Genomic DNA, 9,306 nt, shown 5'->3' on the forward strand with positions numbered 1-9,306 from the left:
TACAAGTTTATTCGTTTATCATGCGTTGCTCATGCTGAAGCCTTGTTGATGGCGAGCAACGTAGTTATCATAGATGTGTTAGGGTTAGCATTGTTTTACCACGATACATGCTTTCGTCCATGCAACCCTTAGACGTCTAGCCGCCCTTACGCCTATCTTAGGTATAAGGGCGGCACCTTGCTTGATCATTATCTAGTAGATCCGATCCGTTATGATTGCTCCTTGTTCTTCAAGGATTAGTTTAATATCTGCATAGTTAGGCCTTGCAAACGGGTTGAAGGGTGTAGTTTGCTAGCCCTAGACAAGATGTTCCGGGGATCAACTTCATGTTGGTTTTTAGGCCTTGTCTAGGGTTGGTTTACTATCACCGTGCGTGGCTGCCAGGCTCAATCACGAGTAGGATGTTCCGATTATGTGGTGAAAACCCTAGATCGTCGTAGGTCGTTTTAGCTATATATCGATCAAGCAGGACCTCCATGTGATCGTAGACCTCATACGGACCATGGGTGGATCGGCTCCTTGAGCCGATTCACAGGACAACCTGAGAGCCGATCGAGGCTCGTATTTAATGTTTACGTGTATGCCATGCAGGAAACTAAGCGAAGCAAATCCATCACCTTCCTGATCAGGTATAGATCAGGTGGCACGCCCTTCCACCAGCATCGGGACGTGCGTACCAGAGGCTTTGCGGGCCGTCGCTCGAGGGACCAGGGCCAGCCGCAGCTCTGAGTTGTTCCCGGCTCTACGTGTTGCCCGTCGCTGCTCGCCGGTGGGTTTCTGACGCCAACATTTTCACCCTCTGATTTTTGGCTATTTCCTTTTTCTTTTGATCCCCTGCCGCCTTTGAAACGTTGAGGACTCTGCTGGCTCATAGGTCCCACATGTCAGCCTCTATGTACAATCAAGTTTCTTTTCTTGAATTATTTTTGGATCCTGATATTTGGTCACTTGCCTTTTTCTTTCGATCTCATGCCAGGTTTGAAACATTGAGGAACCTGCTGGCTCATGGGAACCGCATGTCATCCTCTATGTCCATCAACTTTCTTTTCTTGGATTTTTTTGACCCCCTAATTTCTGGCTACTTTCTTTTTCTTTTGATCTCAAGTCGCATTTGAAACGTTGGGACCGCTGCTGCAAAATGGGACCCGCATGTCATCCCGTATGTACAATAAAAGTTTCTTTTCTTGGATTATTTTCCACCCTCTGATTTTTGGTCACTTGCCTTTTTCTTTCGATCTCATGCCGCCTTTGAAAACGTTGAGGAACCTGCTGGCTCATGGGACCCGCATGTCATCCTCTATGTTCTATAAAAGTTTTTTCTTGGATTTTTTTCTTTTGATCCCCTGCCGCCTTGGAAACATTGCGTAAGCTGCTGACTCATGGGACCCGCATGTCATCCTCTATGTACAATCAACTTTCTTTTTCTTTTGATCTCAGGCCGCATTTGAAACGTTGAGACCGCTGCTGCTAAATGGGACCCGCATGTCATCCTCTATGTACAATAAAGTTTCTTTTCTTGGATTATCTTTGGCTCCTGATATTTTGTCACGTGCCTTTTTCTTTCGATCTCATGCCGCCTTTGAAACGTTGACTAAGCTGCTGGCTCATGGGTCCTGCATGTCATCCTCTACGAACAATAAAAGTTTCCTTTCTTGGAGTTATTTTTTGACCCCTAATTTCTGGCTATTTGCCTTTTCCTTTTGATCCCCTGCCCCTTTGAAACGATGAGGACGCTGTTGGCAGGTCGGTCCCACATGTCATCCTCTATGAACAATAAAAGTTTCCTTTGGTGGATTTATTTTTGACCCCTAATTAATTTCTGGCTATTTCCTTTTTTTTTCTTTTGATCCCCTGCCGCCTTGGAATCGTTGAGGATGCTGCTGCCTCATGGGTCCCGCATGTCATCCTCTCAGAACGGTAAATATTTCTTTACTTGGATTTTGTTTACCAACTGATTTTTGTCTTATTTTTCCTTTCGATCTCCTGCCGCCTTTAAAACGTTGTCGAGAGGCGGCTGGCTCACGGGTCCCACATGTCAGCCTCTATAAACAATAAACGTTGAGGATGCTGCCTCATGGGTCCCGCATGCCATCCTCTCAGAACAATAAATGTTTTCTTTTCTTCAATTTTTTTACCAACTGATTTTTGGTTTTTTTTTCATCCCCTGCCGCCTTTAAAACGTTGACGACGCTGCTGGCTCATGGGTCCCCGATGTCAGCCTCCCCGTACAAGAAACATGTGATATCTTGATTATTTTGCAGACAATAAACATTGTATTTCGCTCTGAGCTATTGCAAACGGATAAATTAAATATTTATTTTTACATAAACAAACTTATATGTTGAATCTCCTTGTTTTGTGTTTTTGCGAAGCATAGGACTTTCCTGTTTTTTTAGATAAATCCGAACTTTCCTGTTTTGGAGTGGGCTGAAATTGTACGAGTCAAAAGGCCCAGCAGGATAGTTCGAAGGCCCAGATGTCCAGATGCAGCCCAATTGAAATCTTTCTTTTCTTGGATTTTTTTACCCCCTGATTTCTGGCTACTTCATTTTTCTTTTGGTCCTGTGCCGCCTTGGAAACGTTGAGACCGCTGCTGCAAAATGGGACCCGCATGTCATCCTCTATGTACAATAAAATTTATTTTCTTGGATTATTTTTTGCTCCTGATATTTGGTCACTTGCCTTTTTCTTTCAATCTCATGCCGAGTTTGAAATGTTGAGGAACCTGCTGGCTCATGGGTCCCACATGTCATCCTCTATGAACAATAAAAGTTTCCTTTGTTGGATTTATTTTTTACCCCTAATTTCTGGCTATTTGCCTTTTTCTTTTGATCCCCTGCCCCCTTTGAAACGATGATGACGCAACTAGCAGGTCGGTCCCACATGTCATCCTTTATGAACAATAAAGGTTTCCTTTGATAGATTTATTTTTGACCCTAATTAATTTCTGGCTATTTCCTTTTTTTATTTTGATCCCCTGCCGCCTTGGAATAGTTGAGGATGCTACTGCCTCATGGGTCCCGCATGTCATCCCCTCAGAAAGGTAAATGTTTCATTTCTTGGATTTTGTTTACCAACTGATTTTTGGCTTATTTTTTTGTTTTGATCTCCTGCCGCCTTTAAAACGTTGATGACGCTGCTGGCTCATGGGTCCCCAATGTCAGCCTCCCCGTACTGCAAATCGATCCTCTTTCTGCAAAGGTTGTATTTCTATCTAGATAGCTAAGGTGGATTCGAATCTGCCGTGGTTCAGGCAGCTCAGGTAAGCCTTCTTGCACTGATTAATGGAACTAGTGTATAGCAAGGTCAAGACATGTGGCTCGGTGTAATGAATCTATTTGAATCATGTTGTGGATTCAATCTGATAGTTCTCTAACAGGTCAGCCAAAATAGAAATTAAGTTTTTTTCTAAAACGGAAATGCAAATTAAGATGAACACAAAGATTAGTTATCATAATAGCTGATCATACATACATACTTGCTAAGAGCAAAAGCTTGCCAGAGTTTTACCACCCATACAATTAATTAGCAGTTCAGATAAGATAACCTTATATAAGTATAACTACAAATGCATTTGCTAAGGGCTCATGGGACAATAGAACTAGACAACCGCAAACTTTATGACCAGCATGTCATAGTGGCATCGAAAGATCTTGACCTTCAACTTTGATCCAATGCGAAGTTTGGCACCGCCAATGAACTTTTTCCACCTGGAAGTAACAGCCAAGCGACCATCCGTGGGACTGACAGAGTACTGTCCCTCCACGGTGAGACCTTCACTCTCCATGACGAGGGAAATCTTGCCCCTTCGGCCAGCATTGAGATCCTTGGAGATACTTTTAGGCAATTTCTGATTCAAAGCAAGAGATACCACCAAAAATTAGTCAATGGCACCCATGCACTAAAGACTGAACCATGTGAGACTTTGAGCAGAGAAGACATCAAGATAAGAGCAGTTATGCTATCATATACTCACGAACATAGCCTTCAGATGCGTCCTAGTCACCACACGGGTGGCCACAACAATGAGCTGAGACCTCGGTGATCTGGCTGGGGCAGGTGCAGGAGCAAGGGCTAGTACACGAGCTGGTGCTGATGCAGGAGACTGCTGGGCAGGTGCAATAAACGGTGCCTCTAGAGGAACCGGTGCTGATCTGAGAGACTGTTGGGCGAGGTGCGATCGAACGGTGCAGCTAGAGGAACCGATCTGATGCAGGAGCCCGCTGGGCAGGTGTAGTATATGGGGCCTCTACAGGAACCAATGCTGATGTAGGGGCCTGCTTGGGTAGATGCAGAACGGAGCTGGTACAGAACCGGTGCCGATGCGGGAGAGTGGGAAGCCGGTGCCGGTGCCGGTGTGGGTGCCCTTTGTGACATCTCGCTCTGTTCCATCGGGGGATCTCGCACCTTTGATCATGTTAAACCCAGCAAGCTAGAACAGAGGGAATGGTTTAGAACAACTGCTCAGAATGCAGTAATCAAAGGATATGAGTACAAAAAAGTTACATATTATATATTTGGAAGTGTCTCCAACTCTGTAAGCAGTTACGTATATCTGCCCGTTTGAGTTTCTGATCCTCAGCTCGTCGCCCTTCTTCAGACGTAGTCAAAAGCAAACTTTCTCCAATCATGTCCATACAAATATGTGATGGCCTGCGTCTTGTAGACATACACCTCATAGACCGTGTAGGTGTTCATCAATTTGCCATTGCCATGCATAGTGAAAGACCCTTCATGCGGATACATCTGGTTAATCATTGGACGAAGTTCACAAGGTACAGTCTGCAGGTGAAAATTGATACTAATGTAAGAAGCAGGAAGACTAAAAACAAGACTTTACTATATGCCAATTCATGCTAAACCACTGAGAATACATACCTGTAACTCTGTGAAGGAGTTATTAGAAAGGTAGATAGAGCCATAGGAGGTGTTATATGCGGGGTATGTACATGGGCCCGCCATACTCCCGCAAGCTCGGCATCGAGATGGTGAAGGAAACATGGGAGGTACTACTGGTGCGTAGCGCTGAATGTAAGTGGAAGAATTAGGTTGTGTAAAGTGCATAGTTCAGAGCAATGCAAATGTTGACAAGCGAGTGCATAACACTATGTTACAAACTGAACAGTCAAAATTTAGTGTATGATGAATATAAGCATGCTAATTTGGCGTTTCCGAATTCCAAAAAGCATTAGACAGAGCCGGTGATAATATCAGACATAAATCATGGCATGTATATGTGGCTTAAGAAAATATACCCGAACCCTTGGATGGTTACGGCCCGGCTGGTCCTTGGACTTGAGCTTATATAAGCATCCAGAAGGTGGGGCTGACAGTAACTTGGTGGCAGCCTCTGCAGATGCCTCATCAGCAGCAGTTGCAATCCTTTTGACCAATGAAGGCTTAGCAGTTTCAGTCTGCATACAAAAATTGAAGAGAAATAGACATCAGCAGTGATATATAAAATGAATCTATGATACACTGATGCATATAGTGCTGGATGTAAGTGGAAGAATAGGGTTGTGTGTGTTTCTGAACTATTGGTAAGCATTAGACAAAGCCGGCAATAAACAGAAAAATCAAATCATGTATGAGGATTAAGAAAATATACCTGCTTACTGAAAAGGATACCACCCAGCTGGCCCGTGGCCTTGTGCTTGAGGAGGTTTTCAGAAGATGGTGGCGGCACCATCGTCTTCACAGCAGCCTCATCAGGATCATTTTTTTCCATTTGAGTAGAGGCACAGAAGCTTCATCCTGCATATGAATAGCAACAGAACTCATCATTGATATTTAATAAATCGATGAGATAGACTGATGCAAGTAGTGCGGGATGTAAGTGGAAGAATAGGGTTGTGCATAGACAACAGTTGACAACAATGCAAATGATTACAAAAGAAGCCAACGGAACTCAACAGTTTATATACTGGATGAGACAGACTGAAAAGTGAAAAATTAGTGTATGATGATTGTAAGCAAACACAGTGTTTCTGAACCTTTGCTAAGCATTAGGCAAAGCCAACAGTAATTAAACAGATAATAATAAAATCATGTATGTGGATTAAGAAAATATACCAGATTCATTAAAAGGTCACCACCCAGCTGGCCCATGGCCTCGTGCTTGTAGAGGTTTTTGGATGATGGTGCCGGCACCATCGTCCTCACAGCAGCCTCATCAACCTCATTTTGCATCCACTTGAGTAAAGGCGCAGCAGTTTCAGTCTGCATAAGAATGGGAACAGATCTCAGCAGTGATATTGAATGACTCTGAGACAGGCTGATGCATATAGTGCTGGATGTAAGTGGAAGGGTATGGTTGTGTATGGACAATAGTTCACAACAATGCAAGGGTGTGTTCGGTTCTGAAACAGCGTGGAATGGAATGGAATGGTTCCATTTCATAGGATGGAATGGTTACATTTTTTCGGTTGGAAAAAATGGAGAGCAGAATAGATCGAGGTTAAACTAATCATTTGTCTCAAAATTGTAATTAGCAATTGCAAATGACATTTTAATCTCAAAGTCTAAATTAACAGCGCCTAATGGTGCTCTTTTAATCTAAAAATCGTAATTAACATCATTTTTTGTTGGGTTAGGGGAACTGGAGAGTAGATGAACATTACTGTATGATGATTGTAAGCAAACGAATTTGGTGTTTCTAAACTTTTGGCTTCGAGATCTTATGGGCTTCAACTCTAGCCTACCCCAGCTTGTTTGGGACTGAAAGGCTTGGTTGTTGTTGTTGTTGTTGTAAACTTTTGGCAAGCATTAGAAAAAACCGACAATAAACAGACAAAAATCAAGGCATGTTTTGTGGATTAAGAAAATATACCATATTCATTAAAAGATCACCACCCAGCGGACGCGTGGCCTTGTGCTTGTAGAGGCATTTAGAATATGGGGGCGGCATCAACATACTGGCAGCCTGATCAGCCGCAGTTTTGATCTTCCTTTTGAGTAAAGGCCCTAAAGTTTGAGTCTGCATATGAATAGCAAAACAAAAGGCAGACCTCAGCAGTGATATTGAATTACTGTATGAGATAGACTGATGCATATAGTGGATGCTCTTAGCTTTTTGCACCATGAACACTAGCTATGGACAGACGAAAAAAACTAGTTGACTCAGCTTTGTCTAGATACCTCCATCCCAAAGCTTAAGGCTTATTTATTTTTGAGAAATCAAAACAAGTAAAGTTTGACCAAAATTTTAGAACATTCTATCAACAAATATAATATTGTGTAGATACCGTAGGAAAATATATTTCACAACCTATTTAATGATATTAATTTTGTATTTTGCATGTTAATGATTTTTGGTAAAAGCTTAGTCAAATATGGTATAGTTTGACTTTCTAAAAATAATATAAGCCCTAAGCTTTGGGATGGAGGTAGTAGTATCTAGAGCTAAAACACGTCTAGATACATCCGTATCTACAGATAGTTGAGTCAATTAATTTGGATCTGAGGGAGTATCAGATTCAGACTACATCATGGTAAGTTGGTTAAAAAAATTTACCCCTGGGCGGTCCCTGCCTCGCTTCTACAGCTGGCATTTCGCTTCTTGTGCTGCAGATCTGGCCATGCTCCTCGCAGCAGGGGGCGCTATCGTTCCCCATAGCCTCGGCACGGAACCTGGAGGTACCAACTCGATACAGAGAATATAGAGCATGGTGTCACAGAGGCTTTACGCACAAACAGCTGAAGACATGTGCTACTTTAAGCATTTTCCAGAACAGGAACAGACTGAGGATGCAGACAGACAGAGTGGATAAGCAAACGGAGTACCTGCTTTGCGGGGCTGGGGACGCAGCTCAGGCTCAGCCAACTGCCCACATGCGTGGTGGCCTTACGCTCCATTGCCCCCCCCCCCCCACCACCACCACCGAGGTCTTCCCTTTCCTGTACAAGCTGACAAAAGATACCGTGAGGATCAGCAAAAACTACAAAGGTTGCAAATGTCGACAAATAAAGGAAGAACACCCCAATCCAAGCAAAGGTAGCCCCCGCCCCCCATCCCCATCAATCACTCCCAGCGCGAGGGTGACCAGAAAGACACCCCTTCGCCCAGAATAGGAAATAGATGCGCAAGATATCGAGGTGAGGAAAAAAGAACCGGTCTCGAGAAAGGAAAGAACATTACTAGTACTACCTAATCCGCTTGGTCTAGATGCAGCTTGCCCCTCCAAGCTGGATGCCTGGACGGTGGAGGCGAAAGGAGGGGATCGAGCTAGCGGCTTGCATCCGTCGGCTGTCGGCACTCGACCGGGAGAGACAAGGGGGGCTACATAAAGGGAAGGGGTAACATATTTTATTACACAGCGAACTTACTGATGTGACTAGTCATTACATGTCTCACTGGAACTGGGGCCCATAGTGTGGCACCCTGATACGCGTATAGCACGCGTCCGTTGGGAACCCCAAGAGGAAGGTGTGATGCGTACAGCGGCAAGTTTTCCCTCAGTAAGAAACCAAGGTTTATTGAACCAGTAGGAGCCAAGAAGCACGTTGAAGGTTGATGGCGGCAAGATGTAGTGCGGCGCAACACCAGGGATTCCGGCGCCAACGTGGAACCTGCACAACACAACCAAAGTACTTTGCCCCAACGAAACAGTGAGGTTGTCAATCTCACCGGCTTGCTGTAACAAAGGATTAGATGTATAGTGTGGATGATGATTGTTTGCAGAAAACAGTAGAACAAGTATTGCAGTAGATTGTATGCGATTAAAAGAATGGACCGGGGTCCACAGTTCACCAGTGGTGTCTCTCCCATAAGATAAATAGCATGTTGGGTGAACAAATTACAGTTGGGCAATTGACAAATAAAGAGGGCATGCCAATGCACATACATGATATGATGAGTATTGTGAGATTTAATTGGGCATTACGACAAAGTACATAGACCGCTATCCAACATGCATCTATGCCTAAAAAGTCCACCTTCAGGTTATCATCCGAACCCCTTCCAGTATTAAGTTGAAAACAACATACAATTGCATTAAGTATGGTGCGTAATGTAATCAATAACTACATCCTCGGACATAGCATCAATGTTTTATCCCTAGTGGCAACAGCACATCCACAACCTTAGAACTTTCTCACATCGTCCTGCATTTAATGGAGGCATGAACCCACTATCGAGCATAAATACTCCCTCTTGGAGTTAAGAGTAAAAACTTGGCCAGAGCCTCTACTAATAACGGAGAGCATGCAAGATCATAAACAACACATAGGTAATAGATTGATAATCAACATAACATAGTATTCTCTATCCATCGGATCCCAACAAACACAACATATAGCATTACAGAT

This window comes from Lolium perenne, chromosome 2, assembly GCF_019359855.2.
Source record: "Lolium perenne isolate Kyuss_39 chromosome 2, Kyuss_2.0, whole genome shotgun sequence".
NCBI lineage: Eukaryota > Viridiplantae > Streptophyta > Magnoliopsida > Poales > Poaceae > Lolium > Lolium perenne.